This window comes from Ursus americanus, chromosome 9 (genome assembly GCF_024610735.1).
Source record: "Ursus americanus isolate L20-20 chromosome 9, mUrsAme1.1.p, whole genome shotgun sequence".
NCBI lineage: Eukaryota > Metazoa > Chordata > Mammalia > Carnivora > Ursidae > Ursus > Ursus americanus.
The window spans coordinates 13,137,038-13,153,882 of record NC_142135.1 but is presented as its reverse complement, the minus strand read 5'-3'; positions in this window follow the sequence as shown (position 1 = coordinate 13,153,882).

Below are 16,845 nucleotides of genomic sequence, written 5' to 3'. Positions count from 1 at the left end.
CAGATGTCCACAGGGCCATGCTCCCTCTGACGGCTCCGTGGACGCCTCTTCTTCACCTCTTCCTAGTTCTAGTGAACACCGCCCATCCTTGGCATCCTTTGGCTTGTAGGTTCATCGTTCTGGTCTCTGGCTCTGTCTTCACACAGGCTTCTTCCCTGTATTTGTATATGTTTCTGCGTCTCCTCTCCTCTTATTATAAAGACACCAGTCATTTGATTTAAAGTCCACCCTAAAGCAGCAAGACCTCGTCCTCACTAAGCACGTCTGCAAAGACGTTATTTCCAAGCAGGGTCGCATCTGAGGTTCCCAGTGGACACGAATTCCAGGGAGACACTCTTCAGCCCAGTGCGGGTGAGTAGGCACCTCCAGGACCGGGTTCGGGGCACAGATCCACACCCCTCTCAGTGCCTAAACTGGGGAGTGCACGCAGTAGACCCTCATAATCCTGGTTGGACGCGGGGTAGCCATGAGCTCAACCCAAAAGAGGTGGTTTTCTCTCGACTCTGGCCTTCTAAACAGCAAACCACTCCCTAGCCCCCTTCCTTCCCTTTTTCAGGGCTGTCTTTTCAGGCTCCCCACCCACCCAAGCCTCCTTTCCTCTTTCCTTCCTCCTGCCAGCCACAAAGGGCTGGTGGGGGGAGGGGAGGCGTGTGTGATCGTGCGCGCACCCCTATTCCAGGGGTGAGGATCTCCAAGCTTCCTCACCCCACCCAGGCATTTCTCTATTCTGGCATTTAGGGTGCAATGCCATTAGCAGCGTCCAGAAAGCCACACTACATTTTCAGCCCTTAGTCAAATAGCCTTGGCTTTTGGCTACACACCCTTCCGATTTTTTTCTCCACAAGTCCCAAGTGAAAAGTTTCCCCATTGCAATCGCAGCCCGTGTCTTCCTCTTTCTTTAGTTTCTGGACGCTGGTTCACTTTTTCTGATTAAAAATTAACAGGCTGTTGTCACTTAATGGAGCTTTCACTGGCTGCCAGACGCGTGTGTTGCACACGGCACACGCATCAAGTCGCTCCTTCTTGACATGATACCCACTGGACAGAGGAGAACACTGAGGTCTTGAGCAACGACGTCGCTTCCCAGGGTCCTAAGTGACCTTAGGTATTTTATGCCTTCAAACTGCCTCCCAACCAAGCTTCCTGAAAATGTATGAGACCACGGAGCGTATCTGTTGTTTTCTTGAAGGAGTTAAACAGATTCTTCACAGTTTCCAGCTCCTCTGAAGTCACTAGGGGAGTGGGGTTGCTGGTAAAAGGGAACCCTACGGACAGAGTGACAGACTGCAGATCATTACCAAAGATTCTCTTGGAATCAGTTTTTCTCATAGCAGCTGCTTTGGGCTTCTGCGTGCAATAGCTTAAGCCCTAAAATGCAAACTTCTCACAGTTTGAAAAAAACTCCTTGTTGGCAGATTTCCACTGAGCTTGATTCAGCACGCTCCGTGGGCTGGGGACAAGAAGCCACAGCGTATCTTCAAATCAGAGTCAGCCGGCAGCCTCACATCCTGGACACTCGAATCCTGCTCAGAGACTTGCAGCTTTTTGAGTTGAACCTGCTCTCTCCCGCCCCTCTGCACCTGCTGTCCCTCTGTCGAAACATCCCCCTGAATACAACCGCTTGCTTGCCGGTGAATTTGTCCTTCAAGCTACCATAACAGCCAGGAAGGCATTTCCCCACCCCACCCACCCTAGAAGGAGGAGTCCTTGTCTGAACCCCAAAGCAGACCCAGATGGTTCCCTCTCATGGTAGCAGGGGAGGGCATGGTGGGGGGATGGGCTTTAACACCTGGGCTTTGCCTCCCGTCTACTAAGTTGGGGTCTCTAAGGTAGAACCTGGAAAGTATGAATCTTCACAACCTCTCCAGGCACTTGGGAAGATGTCCTAGGCCTGGCTTTCCAGAACTGAGTCATCACTTCATCCTCAAAATGTGTATCCGGTCCTTAAAAAAAAAAGAAAGAACAAACAGGTACACCTGGCTTATTATGTTCCAGGCACTGTGCGCATTTCACTTCGTCAGCTCACACGAGGGTCAGAACAATGTTAGTGAGCAGGATATAATTAGTACCCCTATTTTTCAGATAAGAAAACTGAGGCACAGAAAGGTTGAGGAACTGGTCTGAGGTTGCTCATCCAGGAAGGGGCAAAGCTGGCTTATCTGTAGATTTCTTTCTTTAAATCTTCTCATTTGTTACATTCAAATAATTTATTAGGATTTTTTTTAATTTTTTAAATTTATTTGGATTTAATATAAAATCTAGGGGGCCAGGGATTTTTAGCTGTTTGTTCATTTCTGGACACTCGGAGGCTAGAATGCCAGACGCAGAGTCACCATCACCACACACTTGTTGAATGAGCGAATGAAAACAGAAACATTTCACATGGGGTTGAGGTGTTGTTTATATTTCTTTCTCATATGAAAAATATATGGACATATTACCCCTGTTAAAAAGTGTCCACTGCCTAAAATCATACCACATTTCAATGCTGATGTCTCTGCCCCGGGTAGGGAAGCCCGGGGCTGAGCTGACCTTTCTCTGCACTGACCACAGTCAATTGTAGTTTTCGCTTCCAGATTTCAAGCTCCTGCAAACAGGGACTGGATTTATTCATCTTTGCATCCCTGTGCCTGAGGTAAAAGTCAACTACAGCATTCCTCATTCTTGCCAGAGAACGGATTTTAGAGCTGTTGAAATCTAAATCCTTGCAAAATGCTTGGAGATCTGGAAGGAGGCAACAGGATTAAATGCATGCCAAAGAATGAAGAAGCTGGGGGGACCTGGACGATTGCCCGCCAAAGGAGAGTCAGAGCGGCTGGGCGTCAGGAGGCCTGAACTCTCATTCTTCTGCCTGATCCTTCATAACAGTTAGCTTCTTTGAGATGATGGCCATTCTCAGGCTGTAAATACCTAGCAGACAAAGATTACATCCTTCTTGGGACGCCTGGGTGGCTCAGTTGGTTAAGTGCCTGTCTTCAGCTCAGATTGTGATCCTGGGGTCCCGAGATCGAGCCCTGAGTCAGACTCTCTGCTCAGTGGGGAGTCTGCTTCTCCCTCTGCCCCTCCCCCTGCTTGTGCACTCTCTCTCTCAAATAAATAAATAAATCTTTTTTAAAAAGATGATGTCCTTTTTAAAAAAATATTTATTTATTTGTTTGTTTTATTTGAGAGAGTGGAGGAGAGGAGCAGAGGGAGAGGGACAAGCAGACCCTGTTGGGCTCCATCTCATGCCCCTGAGATCACAACCTGAGCCAAAACCGAGAGTCGAATGCTCAATCAATTGAGTGAGCCAGGCACCCCAACGATCATGTCCTTCTTGTTGTTCCCCACTCTATCGTCAGCACCTGCTTAGTGCCTGGCATATACAAGATGCTCAATAAAAGCCATGGGAGGAATGAATGAATGAATGAATGAATGAATGAGAAATTTTTGAACACGTTCTAATGAAAAAAGTATAACCCACATGTTTTCCTGTTCCCACAGTCCCCCGTGGCTCTCATATTTCCATATAAAATGTGTTTGTGGGAGGTAATTTGGTTGGAAAGCCTGACTTCAAGCGGTCCGAGAAGAGCATTTTACATAAGCTGGAAAAATAATAATTAACCTCGTAAAAGGAAGGGACGATGAGGATCCACGGAGCACATTCTATATCCAGCCCCAACCTAGCAGGTACCTGAATTCCAGGCTCTCGGCCATCAAGTTCAGGGTGGGAGCAGTGACCTCACCAGCTGGCAGGAGCTCCAGCTCATTATTCAGGATATCGGCTCTGCTTCGGATGAGATGCCAACAAGAGTATCGCAAGCTAATGGCAGGGAGGCCGGCAGGCAGGAAGTCAGTGGTAATTAAACTTTCCTTGGTACGCAGCAGCCAAGCCCAAAGCACACAGGAAAGAGACAGGCAGAAGCTGCCAAGAGCTGAGTAGGGAGCAAAGCATGAAGAAGCAAACTCAGGAAAGCACTAAGGGTCCTATTTTTGCCTGGAATACCCGGTTTCCGAGACTATCCCGGTTGGTTGGTGAGAGAACCAGACCAGTGGGACGATGACCGGGAGGCTGATGGTCACATACCAGACCAGCAGATGGATTTGATGATACGTGAAGTCCTCCCCAGCCCTGAGAGTCTCCACAGAATGGCCGGTGCCCCCAACAGCTTTATCTAATAGCTGGCCAATGTCTTCACATGAAAACAGAGTCACCCTCTTCTAATATACCAAAGGGCCTTCACAGGTCAAGGGAGGAGGAAGGAGAGGACAGAGACAGCAAACAAGAAATGGAAGCTTAGGGGCACCTGGGTGGCTCAGTCGGTTATGCATCTGCCTTCAGCTCAGGTCATGATCTTGGGGTCCTGGGATAGAGTCCCAGGGTGTGTGGGCTCCCTGCTCAGTGGGGCATCTGCTTCTTCCTCTCCCTCTGCCTCTTCCCCGCTCTCTCTCTCTGTCTCTGTCTCAAATAAATAAATAAAATCTTAAAAAAAAAAAGAAAGAAATGGAGGCTTAGAGAGTGTTTACTACCGACCCAACCGGATATGTCCACATATATGATGGAATATTAAATTATATTCACCCATTGGGGTACATTCTCTTGCAATCGGCCTCTTACCTGTGAGGAAGTTTGGGCAGGTTGAATTGCATGTCCAAGGCCACCCAATAAGTGGGCGGTAAACCTCTAGGATTTTTGAGTTGTGTGTGCCACAGTATTACCTACTCTGCTTTGACTGATAAAACCCACGTTGTGTCTTTGACAAATGTAATTAACTCCAGTTGTAATTTAACTCAACCCTCAGTTCATCAACAGACCATGTTACCATTTTGCCCACCTGACTTATTAACAGTGTTTACATCTAAACCAAAATTTGCCCCTGCCAGGCTATGTCAATAAGATCGCTGATTCACCATAGTTGCCTTTTTAAGACTCCATAGGAGAAACTTCTCTTCTGTCTCAGGGCCAAGATAGATCTTCTTTTTGGAGACAAAGATTATAATCTTAATTTTAATATATCTATTTTCTTTTCAGCTCTGGGAGCATTAGGAAAAACTAACTGGTGCTATTTCTTTCCTTGCCTTGGCTGCTAGGAAGCTCAGAGCCAAATTAATGTCCATCTACAGCAAGTCTATAAGACTTAAAGCACTTACTTTCTGTACTAACCCTGTCCTTGCCTTCAATTGATTTTTCCTATCATTATTTTCTTTCTTATTTTTCTTACCCTGATTTCTTTACCTACTCTTTCCCTTGGTGTGATATATATCCAGAGGGTACTTCACACCCACTTTGAAACAAAGGAGGAAAATAATGAAAATACACACAGTGTAATTTGTGAACGTCAGCAACAGAACAGGCATATGCACTGGCATCTGAACAAAAAATCGGGGTTGCCAACCCACATTTGACCACTTAGTAACTATGTGACCTTGCCAGACTCACTGTGCCTCAGTTTACTCTTGATTTTTTTTTTTTTAGAAGGTTGGGGGCGGAAGGAGGCCTAATTATATTTCCCTTGAAACTCAGTGTTGAGGATCAGATTGGGAAAAGTACTTGACCCCTAATAAGTGCTCTTACCAAATTTTAGTTCCTTCCTTCCTCAACTCAAAACCCCTTCAGCAGCTATGTGCTCTTGGGCTTGCCCAATCGTGTTCCTGGGTGACCTGGTGAGCTCAGAAATATCTGCTGCGGAGGAAATGCATTTCAGCTGCATCAGGAGAATGTTAGGTCAGAAGGAAGCTGCAGAGAAAGTGCCAGACAAGAGGAAATCATGGCTGTCCTGTGCTTGCTAAGGAGCTTAGCTCATGAGCTCATGGAATCACAGCGGGAAAGAGAGGGTGGGCATTCAGGGTTGGGAGTCACTGCAGTGTGTCCTGAGAACAACAGTGGGGCTCCCTCTGATAACTTTCTGGAAGAAGAACCTTTTTAGTATGGTCCTGCTGGAAAGCGAGGGATGGGTTAAACCAGTGAATATGTTTTTTAAGATTTTATTTATTTATTTGACAGAGAGAGAGAGAGTACAACCAGGGGGAGTGGCAGGCAGAGGGAGAGGGAGAAGCAGGCTCCCCCACTGAGCAGGGAGCCCAATGTGGGGCTCTATCCCAGGACCCTGGGATTATGACTTGAACCAAAGGCAGATGCTTAACCGACTGAGCCACCCAGGTGCCCCCAAAACCAGTGAATATTTTAAAAATATTACCCACGTATGTAATTTTGTGTGGTCCATAGAATGCAGAGCCCCGTAGACATTTTAGGCCAGATAACCTCCGTCCTGTGTATTATAGGATGCTTTGCAGTGTCTCTGAGTTCTACCCATTAGATGGCACAGGTCATGACGGTCCAAAATGCCTCCAGACATGCCAAATGTCCCTTGAGGGGCAAATACACCCCCTCGGCCCTCTGAGAACCGCTGGTAGAGAAACAAAGCATCTGATATCTTTCAGTGTCTATGAAGTACCCCCAAAGAGTGTGGGAAGACAAAAATGCTTATGACATGGTGTCAGTCCTCACGCAACTCGTAACTCATGTTCCAGAAGGAACAATGGACATGTCCACGTATAATTGTCGCTAAGTGTGGCCAGCACAGAAACAGAGAAATGAATGAGGGACAAGGTACAGACTAGGCTCAAAGGGGGGTCATGACCAGCTCTTGTGAGAGTGGTGAGTAAGGGGATGTTTGGATGGAGCTTTGACCTGAAATCAGTGACCATCTCCCCAGGTGGCCTCCTGCCCCCAAACTCCTGCCATTGTGATTCTTTCATCAGCATATTTCCTTCATAGCAATGACTATAATTTGCATTTTTTTTGTTTCCTTGTGATTTTGTTTGTCTACCTCCTTCATAGGACATAAACACCATGAAGACAAGGACTGCTTCTGTCTTGTCCACCCTGAAACTCCTGGTCCCTGGCACCAGATGGAGCACCCAGCGGGGACTCCACAAGTGTTTACAGAAGGAAAGAAACTAGAAAGGAAGGAAAGGAAGAAGGAGAGAAAAACTATAGGGATTCCCCAGGCAGGTGGTGGTGGGGTGGAGGGGAAGCATTCCAAGCAAGGAACAGTTCGTGCAAAGGCCCAGAGGGGTCCACAGGACTGGCTATGTAATTTGGGGGGCCCAGCACAAAATGAAAATGCAGGGTCCCTCGATCAAACATGATTACACATTTCAGGACAGTGCCAGCAGAGCACTAAACCAAATGTGGGCTCTTCTGTGTGCAGGGTGCTGTGTGAACGCACTGGTCGCCTGCCCCAGAAGCGCATGCTGGCCGGCAAACTTCCTGAGCCATCTGTGCGTGGTAGGCGGAGCGTGTCTCTCTCTGGCCCCACACTGGTCTGATAAGGTCGTCCCTTGTGTCCAGTGCCACACCGCGTTTTCTAACAGTCAAAGCTGCTTTCCCAGAAGAGCAGGACAGAGCCTGTCGAAGTGTGTTCTCCCAAACCCGGCGTTGAGATCAGGAACTCTTGCATGATGAGGGAGCTCAGCACAGGTTCCCCAAAGCCGAGCTTGGCAGAAAGCTCCCGAAAACCCTCAGCAAGCCCCAAACAAGCGGCAGTGTGTGGAGTTTTGGACCGAGGCCTGCTGGCTGAGGGCAGAAGGTGGACTGCTTCTCCTTAACGAGGTTCATTCGGAGTCTAGTCCTCCTCGACGCTGGGCCTGGCCAACATGACAATTTGTCATTGGCCCACGGCACGAGCTTCGGAAAAAATGCTCTCGGATCTTGTTTTGGGTAAAACTGGTAATTTACAGGTTATCTTTGGGGATAACTTTAATTAAGACTTCCGTGCGATGTTTTACTTGCAGTTATGATTTCCTAAGTTGTTTGCCAGGATGCGTCTAAAGGGCATGGGTCCTGGGACAGGTTCTCGAGGGACATTCTGGCTGGTGACTACAGTGTGTGTGTGCATGTGTGTGTGTGTGTAGGCATGCACACACATGCCCTCTCACAAGATGTGCACATATACAAATATAAAAAGGATAATTATTTATTTTGTCTCTTTTAAGCCTAGAGAGAGCTGGTAATCCAAAAACCCTTGGAAAGTCCCTTTTCTCAGGGACCATAGACTATGACCCGGTCACAAAGGTCTCCTTCAGGAATGGAAAGAAAGAGGAAATGGGAATCTGTTTTACTAGGCACCTATCCACCACATGTCAGCCTCTTTCATGTACATGAGGTCCTGAAATCTTCACGAGAATCTGAGAAATAGGAACTAATATACTCATTTGATAGACGAGCAGACTAAACTCAGGGTTTCAGTGATATCCCCAATTGTGACACCACATCAGGATTATAACCCGGACTCTAAAACCTGTGTTCTTCCTATGAAACCCCACGCTGCCTCTCTCAGGGGGTGGGAAGGGATGGAAGAGAATAGAGAGTTAATTTCTTTTCCTTGGGGATAAAAAAAACACCACATTTTAATATTGTCCCATGACTATTAATCTAGACTCAGCTCCCTGCCTTGCTGGCACTAAATGCCCCATCTTTTTCTACCTGTCCAACCCCAGAGAGTCGGTAGGCATCATGGCTGGTATAATCCAGAGTAAAGAGAAATCCAAAAGAAGCACGATTTGGGCCGCGCATGATTTCAGAAGACAGCTCTCACTACTTCCTGATACTAGAATTCCAGTCATTTCCACTATTTCCAGGAAACTATTGATTCCACACTCTCCTTCAATTCTTGGAACTCTAATAGCTCTGCTCCCTTCTGCTCTTTGATTTTCAAGGGATAAGAAGAAATGCCAGGTCCCTCCTGGCGCCCAGCTCAGAGCAGGGAGCAAGGACAGAGGGGTCCAGCTTGAGAGACTGGGAGAGCCGTTTACTCTACTTTGAGGCTCTTCTTCTTCTTCTTTTTAAGATTTATTTATTTATTTTAGAGAGAGAGCACATGAGCAGAAGGAGGGAGAGAGAGAATCTCTAGCAGACTCTCCGCTGAGTGCGGAGCCCAACGCGGGGCTGCCACGACCCCGAGATCGTGCCTGTATTCGTCAGCTATCGCTGTATGACAAATTACACACGAACAGTGCCTTAAAACAACAATAAATACCTATTACTTCAAAAATTGTCCATGAGTCAAGATTTCAGGGACAACTCAGCTGAATAGTTTGGGCTCAGGATTTTTCAAGAAGTCTCCGTTATGTGCCGCAGAGGCAATCATCCAAAGGCTTAATTACTGCTGGCTCTTAACATCAGTCTCAGTTCCTGGTCATGTGGACCTCTCCACAGGGCTGCTGGAGTGTCCCCATGATGTGGCATCTGACTTCCCCCAGAGCGAGTATTCCAAGAGGGAGCGAGGCAGAAGCCGCAATGTCTTCCCGACCTAGCCTCAGAAATCACATGCATCCTTTCTGAATATCCTAGGAGTTACAGAGGCCAACTCTATTCAACATGGACGGGACCACATAAAGGTACGAATACAGGGAGGTGAAGATCACTGGGGGCCATTCTGGAGTCTGGCTACCCTAATTATATACATAAAGAGTTCCAAAAACTCTTGGGTACCATCCAAATGAGAGGGAGTCTTATATTTTGCCCTTTCTCTTCCCCACGGTGCATCCTGACAGTAATGTCTATGTTTTTGCTTACTTGATTGCTCATTGTTTCAGCCCTGGATCTTCGAAGAGCCTTTTCTCTGAAAAATTCTAAGTCACGTGTAGGGCAAAGCGGGGAGAAGGCCCTAAGAACTTACTGTCCATTCCTTTGCCTGTGAACCATCCATTTTGCAAATAGTGTCAGAATATTGTTTACAATCACTGGTCTCCTCCCCCCACCTGTCCACCTGCCCATAGATGTCCTGGAATGTCCCCAGAAGTAAAGAATGGAACCTGTACCGGGCTCAGTTAGCCAGCAATTCCTTCAGGTTAGTACTGCTCTTGTATTTTTCTCTGTAGCCAAGGGCTTGGCCCAGTCTTGGGTCAGCGGTTGCTAAGCAGTTACTTGTTGATTTGATTTTATTTTATTTTATTTTATTTTATTTTATTTTATTTTATATTTTATTTTATTTTATTTTATTTTATTTTATTTTATTTTATTTTTAAAGATTGTATTTATTTATTTGATAGAGAGAGAGACCACAAGCAAGGGGAGTGGCAGAAAGAGAAGGAGAAGCAGGCTCCCGGCTGAGCAGAGAGCCTGACTTGGGGCTCGATCCCGGGACCCCAGGATCATGACCTGAGCCAAAGGCACACGCTTAACCGACTCAGCCACCCAGGCACCCCAATTACTTGCAGACTTTAATGGACGTTAAACTATGATCTGAAAGGTAAGTCTGTTTCTGTGAACGAGTGAATGCAGCCAATGGCAAAAATAATCATTTGACCTCACCACGTCTCATTCCCAATGCGCTACCTGCTCTCGTCTTCTCCGCCCTACCTTTCTTAATTTCCCATCCTCCATTCTTTGTCTGAAGCCTGGCTGAGCTAGACAGTAGCTATTTGATTTTGTGCAAGTTACTTAATCTCTCTGAACCTCAGTTCCCAGATCTGTGAGACAAGGATAATACTTCCTCACAGAGTTCTTAGAAAGCCGAAATTAAAGAACAATACATACAGTGCCAGGAGCCTAGAAGAAGTTAAATGCATATGATTTTCCTCTGTTCTTGATCTTGACATGAGCACCAGTGCACATTTCATTTTGTGTTTTGCTTTTGTTGTTTAATATGATTTTGTGATCATTTTTGTAAGTTGTCACCTCATGTTCATAGTGAGAGATTTTATCGGCATACTATTTTATCAACTATTTCCGATTGTGAGACATTCAAGGTCTTGCAAAATTTTTGTGGTTACACGTGACATGTCCTCTTGGATTTCTTTTTTCCCACAAGATAACATACCAAGGTTGATGTTATCTGTCCACAGGCAGTCTGAGTTTGAATTTTTATTAATGCATAAAGTTTAGGTCCCGTTTCCCCAACTGGGGTTTATATTCCTTGGGAGCAGGGATTATATCTCATTCTCAATGGGCAGTAGTGTGTGGTAGGTAAGGGCACAAGTTCTGGAACCGGACAGCCCTGCGTCTGAATTCTGGCTTTGCCACTCCATGAAATTTATCATTCTCAACTGTGAAATAAAGATACCGAAACCTACGCTTTGGCATTAGTATCAGTTATGTGTTGCTGCATTACACACCATCTTAAAGCTGAATACCTTAAAACAGGCACAATCATTTCTTGGGTTGTTGTATCTACAATTGGGCAGCACTGAGCCGGGGCAGCTCATTTCTCCTCTATGCAGTGTGAGTTGAAATAGTTTAGGAGATCCAAAGTTTGGATCCATCCATTTGGACGGATGAGAGATCCATCCATTTCAAGATGGCACCCTCACAGGGCTGGTATGTGGGTTGGTGCCAGCTGGAAACTCACCTGGGGCTCTGGTCTGAGATTCTTGCCTCTCCTCCACATGGGTTTTGTCATAGGTTTCTTGGGTTTCTTCAAAATATGGTGGCTCGGTTCTAAGAGTGAGTGTCTCAAGAGCTCCAGGTGGAAGCTGTACTACCTTTTATGACCTAGCCCCGAGTCATATAGTGTCACGTCCACTATAGTTACAAGCCCACCTAGGTTCAAGCAGAGGGAACCTCCTGATACAAGGAATGCCAAGTTGTTCCTGGGGAAAAACTGATGAGATGGGAGATCTTGCTGAAGCCATTTTTGGAAAGCCATTTTGCTGTTGAGTTTTAAGATTTAAAAATTAAATGAATACTGTATGTTTAAATGCTCAGCAGAGTACGTGGCTCATAGTAGGTATTCAGTTCATTCAGTAGGTATTCACTGACATGGAACCAAGGGCAGTTGTGATCTCCGGGTACACCTTTAACAGTACTCAGGGTTGAACGATTTTCAGATTGTCTGGGTCACCTTTTCTCCTTTCACAAGAACAAATGAAGTGGGTGTCTGTCCTGATATTTTTGCTTTCCCCATTGTTCTTCTCTTTTATAAGTTCATAATCCACTTATTTGGTCAATCATAAGACTCAATAGAAACAAGCAACACTGTGTGGCATTGTTTAGCCGCAGCCCATTTGCCTTGTGGTTGGGTCTTTCCAAACTGTCCTGTATGGCTTGGCCCCAAAATAGTTTGTCTGCAATGTGTGAAAGAGGATGTTAGCGATAAGAGAGGATGTGAACCTGACCTACTGTCAGTCAAGCAGGAGGCTTTGGCATGGAATGTTCCTGAGCCATTCAGTCTCAGCTGCAGAGACGCCAGTAGTAGAGTAGAACTTGCCTCTCTCTAACTGGGTTAGGTGGGGCTAGAAAGAACCATCAAAAGGGGCCCAGGGACAGGATGGCACTTGCCCAAGGTCCAAGAGCAAGTTGATGTCAGAGTCATGGATGGATTAGAGAAGGGTTTCTTAACCTCAGCACTAGTGACATTTTGAACCAAACAATTCTTTGTTGTAAGAGGCTGTCCTGTTCAATGTGGTAAATTTAGAAGCATCCTTGGCCTCCATTCACCAAATGCCGGTAGAATCCTCTTCCTCAAGGCATTGCCAAATGTCTCCTACAGGGTAAAATTGCCCCTAGTGGAGAACCACTGGCCTAGAATTCAGGTCTCCCAGTTACCTGTGGGAGAAAAATTATCATTTTGATAGGTGCTGAGTTGACTTACAAAGACTAAATTCAGGCCGTTTGAACTAGGCTTTGTAGACTAGCAGGGCTTTTGCTAGAGAAAGAAAACCCCTTGCGAATAAAGGCAAATCTAGAATATACGATATTCTATGAAATAACTGGCCTGATCCCTTCAAAAAGTCAAAGTCATGAAAGAAAAGAGGTGAGGATGATTGTTACAGATGAAGAGACTCATGACCTTGTCCTTGATTGGATCTGTTACACACACACACACACACACACACACACACACACACGGAGTTGTAAAAGATATTTTAGGGACAATTGGGAAAACCTGAATATGCAATTATTATTTAATTATTTAGGTGTGAATATGGTATTGTGGTTAAGAAAATATCCTTGTTTGGAGATGCATGTTGAAACAGTTAGGGGTGGTGAAATGGGTCAGCCATCAAAAGTAGGCAAATACATCAAATGTTAATAACTGATAACTTGATATGATCTACACTATTCTTTCTCATTTTTCTGTATATTAAAACATTTTCTTAATTAAAATCATGGGGAAAATAAATGAGTGTAAAGGTGAAAAGAAAGGAAAATAATTGAAAAGTTTCCTAAAGAAACACTCACCCAAGTGCACAAAGATGTTCATTGCCACGTCGTGTACGATTGTGGGAAAAAAGGCAGCCACCTTCCTACTCATCCCTAAGCAGTGGCCAAGAAAGTTGTGATATCCCAGATGACGCAGAATACCATGCAACAGTACAAAGAGCAAGTACGACCCCGGATCTGCCCACGAAAGTGAAAATACTCTGAGTCAGTAATGACTGCCAGCAGTCCTGTATCCTGGGACATCGGTTCTCCCAGTGGTGGCTGTGACTCACTGGCTCTAACTCTTAGGCTGGTAATCAGAAGCCGAAGTGCAGCAGCCACGCAAGATGCTGAGTGATGCAGGGTAAGACCCCCCGCGATGCAGGTGTCAGTTTCAGTCCGATACCCACCCACTGTGCAAGCAATAGAACTTTCTTTATTTTCCTAAAACCTTGCATTTTAAACTCACATTCCACTGGGATGTTAAGAATTCCACCTGCGGCAATTGAGCATTCTCTTTTTTCTCTGGAATGGTGGCTAACTCTTGGAGAAGGTCTGGGGCCGAACCACCTGAAATGGCTTGTATTTTTAACCTTACAAATATCAGTCTTGTGTAGTCTCACCTAAAGCAGAAGGCTGGCTTTATTTGCATTGGGAAAGGGCCCAGGAGGGGGAGGATGGCACAGAGCTAGACGGCCTCACACGGATGGCTCTCCAAGACCATTCGGCGTGCGTGTGTGCGTGTGTGTGTTTTCGGTCCCTAATCTGGGGAATTCTTACCACCTCTATCTGCGCCCTCTCTGGTCTGAGTTAAGGTGCCTGCAGGATGGGTTCTGCCTTGGGCCTCTGGTACCCGTCCGTACAGCAACCAGAGGCACCCGTTTAAAAGCTGGGTCATAGCATATTACTCCTCACTCACCACGTCATGGTTTGCGTCTTACAAAATATTGTCTTGCATCTTCCTTACCATTGGCTGGGCCCTACACAATGTGCTGCTCCCTTACTTCCCTGATTTCAGCTCCTGGCTCTTCGGTCCCTTGGTCGTCTCTACCACTCACACCAGCATCTTTGCTCTTCTGCACACATGCTAGGCAAGCTCTTGTCTCAGGGCCTTTGCACTTGCTCTTCCTTCTGCCTGAAACATTCCTACCCCAGAGAGTCCCATGACTCGCTCCCTCATCATTTTTAAGACTTTCAATAATGTTCCGTCCTCTGTGAGGTCTTCTTCTATCATCCTAATTAAATGTGCCAGCCTTCTGTGTCCGTTTGCTGGGGCTGCTGTAACAGAGCTCCATAATTTATTGTCTCACAGCTCTGGAGGCTAGAAGTCTGAGATCAAGATGTTGGTGGGGCCGTGCTCTCTACAAGGCTTTAAAAGGTAATGCATCCCATGCCTTTGTCTTCTTAGCTTCTGGTATCACCGGTAATCCTTCACGTTTCCTGACTTACGGATACAACACCTCAATCTCTGTCTTTGTGTCCACATGGCCTCCTCTGCCTGTGTGTGTGTGTGGCCAAACGGCCCCTTTTTATAAGAACGCCAGTCATGTTGGATTAGGGCCTATCTGACTCCACCATGAGTTCATCTTAACTTAACTAATTACACCTGCAATTACTCTATTTCCTTTTCTTTTCTTTTTTTTTAAGATTTGATTTATTTATTTGACCGAGAGAGGGAGAGAGAGCACAAGCACGGGGAGGGGCACAGGGAGAAGCAGACTCCCCGCTGAGCAGGGAGCCTGTTGCGGCCTCGAACCCATGACCCTGGGATCATGACCTGAGACAAAGGCAGACGTTTCACCGACGGAGTCACCCAAGCGCCCCCGCAATTACTCTATTTCTAAATAACATCACATTTTAAGGTGCTAGAGATCAGGACTTCAACATGGGAATGGGGTAGAGGAGGGGCACGATTTAACTTATATTCTCTACTCTGCTTTGTTTTCCTCTCCGGTACTCATCACTTTCTAATGTACTCATTCACCTTCTTTGGGGTCTGCCCCCTGTACAGAACGGAAGCGCCACGCAGGCAGGCATGTGTGCCTGTTCTCTTCACTGCTAAGACCAAAGAACTGAGAGCCACGCTCCATGCAGAGTTGCTGAATGAATTCAAAGAAAGAAAGAAAAGTCAATTTCTCACCTCTTTCTTTGCAGCTTTGGACACATTGCTGAAGCTTGGTGCCAAAGGAATCCACAGACTCCCAGCCTATAAAAACTTTTAAAACATCGGTGATCACCTTGTGCGGTTCTCCCATTTCACTGTTAAGAAACTGAGGCCTGGAGGTGGCAAGCATCTATGCCAATGACATGGTCAGAGCAGGATCCAGGTGCCCTCTTTCCTGGCACTTTCTAACCACAACTGCTGTCTTTATCATATGTAATTTTCCCAGTAGCCAGGAAATTCTGTGATGATAATTTAAAAGCAATCACTTCTTTGTGTTTGACCAATGACAGACAGGCACATGGTTCTGTTTGCTCCAGATAAACCTAGCTGATCAAGACATCAAACACTCCGTACCTTGATGGGCCTGTCCAACCAGCCTAGGATATGTACAGCTAATGTCAATTCATTAAAAAAGATGATAAACCAACCCATTAATCTTGGCCATTTATAAGGAAATGCTTCTGTTTAAGAGAAGCTGGGCTTCTGGTTCTAGACCAAGAATTGCTCAATCTGGACCTCACAGAGGGACAAAAGCTCCCAAGATCTTCCATCTGGCTTGGATTACCTAGGACCCCAGAGGAAAGGGGACATCAGACTCTAGTTGGAGCTGGAAACACCTGGCATAAAGCTTGGCACCTAGAAGGCCCTTCAAAGATATCCGCTGAATCTAAGTTTAAAAAGAAAAACAACTAAAATGTTCTAAAATGTTTTGCTTCGTTTTCCGTATAATCTGGTGGTTACATCTATGGACGCCAGAACCAGCTAAGTGATCCTGAATGAACCACTGACGTTTTTGGTGCCTGAATTTCCTCTTCCATAAAATGAGAATAATCATAGTGTTTACCTTATAAGTGGTGAGACTTCATCCTGGTGACCCACGGACATCACTTAGAACAGTGTCTGGCACATCATAAGCTCCAGGTAAGTTCTGCTATCATTTCAACCTTACTGCACCCATCCCTTTATTCAACCACATAGTAACATGTACTAAGGACCTGTTTGGGGTTCTAAACTCTGTGCGAGGTATCAGGGATACAAAAGTGCACAGACGTGGTCCCTGTGCTCCTGCAGCCCACAGCCCAAGGCAGATATGGTTCACTGAGAATCCACAGACCCATGAGATTGTGAGCACCTGTCGCTGCATATGTGCACAGGTGCATTTTTCCAAAGGGGAGGACTTGTAGGTCTTCATTATTTGCTCAGAGGGACGCATGACCACCCCCCCCAAACAGATTTTTAAAAAGTACTGAAGAACTATTGTTGCTATAAATGGAGACAGACAGAAAATTCACTAGACAAACCTAATGTGACGTGGTAATTGCTAGACTGGAAGTCCGTCTGAGACACAAGACAACCCAGAGGACCGAAGCCTGGCTTTGACGGTCTGGCCCGGCTTCACAGAGGAGGTGTTTACCTTAAGCGCGTGGTGGCATCTTGGCACATTCGTTAAGGACCGGAGAACTGTAGACACACACGGGGAAGGTAGAGAAATGGGAACAAGAATATAATGACCCTCAGGGGCGCCTGGGTGGCTCAGTGGTTGAGCGTCTGCCTT